This window comes from Arachis hypogaea, chromosome 17, assembly GCF_003086295.3.
Source record: "Arachis hypogaea cultivar Tifrunner chromosome 17, arahy.Tifrunner.gnm2.J5K5, whole genome shotgun sequence".
NCBI lineage: Eukaryota > Viridiplantae > Streptophyta > Magnoliopsida > Fabales > Fabaceae > Arachis > Arachis hypogaea.
The window spans coordinates 21,731,994-21,733,327 of NC_092052.1; the positions used below are offsets into that span (position 1 = coordinate 21,731,994).

General features: G+C 40.0%; 1 non-coding gene across 1 annotated transcript; it reads right to left on the reverse strand.

The window, feature by feature from the left end:
- Nucleotides 1–541: 541 nt before the first annotated feature.
- Nucleotides 542–649, reverse strand: LOC112767930 (small nucleolar RNA R71). Its single transcript, XR_003185369.1, has one exon. It is a non-coding gene; the product is annotated as a small nucleolar RNA R71 (small nucleolar RNA).
- Nucleotides 650–1,334: the final 685 nt, after the last annotated feature.

Consider the following 1,334-nt stretch of genomic DNA (forward strand, 5'->3'; position numbering starts at 1 on the left):
TTGTCATATGAGCAGGAGTAAGGGTAAGAACATTCTTGTGGAAGCGGATCCAGAACCTGAAAGGACTCTGAAAAGAAAATTAAGAGAAGCTAAATTACAACAATCCAGAAATAACCTTTCAGAAATTTTCGAACAGAAAAAGGAGATGGCAGCCGAAAATAATAATAATGTAAGGAAGATGCTTGGTGACTTTACTGCACCTAATTCCAATTTACATGGAAGAAGCATCTCCATTCCTGCCATTGGAGCAAACAACTTTGAGCTGAAACCTCAATTAGTTTCTCTAATGCAGTAGAACTGCAAGTTTCATGGACTTCCATCTGAAGATCCTTTTCAGTTCTTAACTGAATTCTTACAGATATGTGATACTGTTAAGACTAATGGAGTAGATCCTGAAGTCTACAGGCTCATGCTTTTCCCTTTTGCTGTAAGAGACAGAGCTAGAATATGGTTGGACTCTCAACCTAAAGATAGCCTGAACTCTTGGGATAAGCTGGTCACGGCTTTCTTAGCCAAGTTCTTTCCTCCTCAAAAGCTGAGCAAGCTTAGAGTGGATGTTCAAACCTTCAGACAGAAAGAAGGTGAATCCCTCTATGAAGCTTGGGAAAGATACAAACAGTTGACCAAAAAGTGTCCTTCTGACATGCTTTCAGAATGGACCATCCTGGATATATTCTATGATGGTTTATCTGAGCTATCAAAGATGTCACTGGACACTTCTGCAGGTGGATCCATTCACCTAAAGAAAATGCCTGCATAAGCTCAAGAACTCATTGACATGGTTGCTAATAACCAGTTCATGTACACTTCTGAGAGGAATCCTGTGAGTAATGGGACGCCTATGAAGAAGGGAGTTCTTGAAGTTGATACTCTGAATGCCATATTGGCTCAGAATAAAATATTGACTCAGCAAGTCAATATGATCTCTCAGAGTCTGCATGGAATGCAAGCTGCATCCAACAGTACTCAAGAGGCTTCTTATGAAGAAGAAGCTTATGATCCTGAGAACCCTGCAATAGCAGAGGTGAATTACATAGGTGAACCTTATGGAAACACCTATAACTCATCATGGAGAAATCATCCAAATTTCTCATGGAAGGATCAAAAGCCTCAACAAGGCTTTAATAATGGTGGAAGAAACAGGTTTAGCAATAGCAAGCCCTTTCCATCATCAACTCAGCAACAGACAGAGAACACTGAACAAAATGCTTCTAATTTAGCAAACTTAGTCTCTGATCTATCCAAGGCCACTGTAAGCTTCATGAATGAAACAAGGTCTTCCATTAGAAATTTGGAAGCACAAGTGGGCCAGCTGAGTAAAAGGATCACTGAAA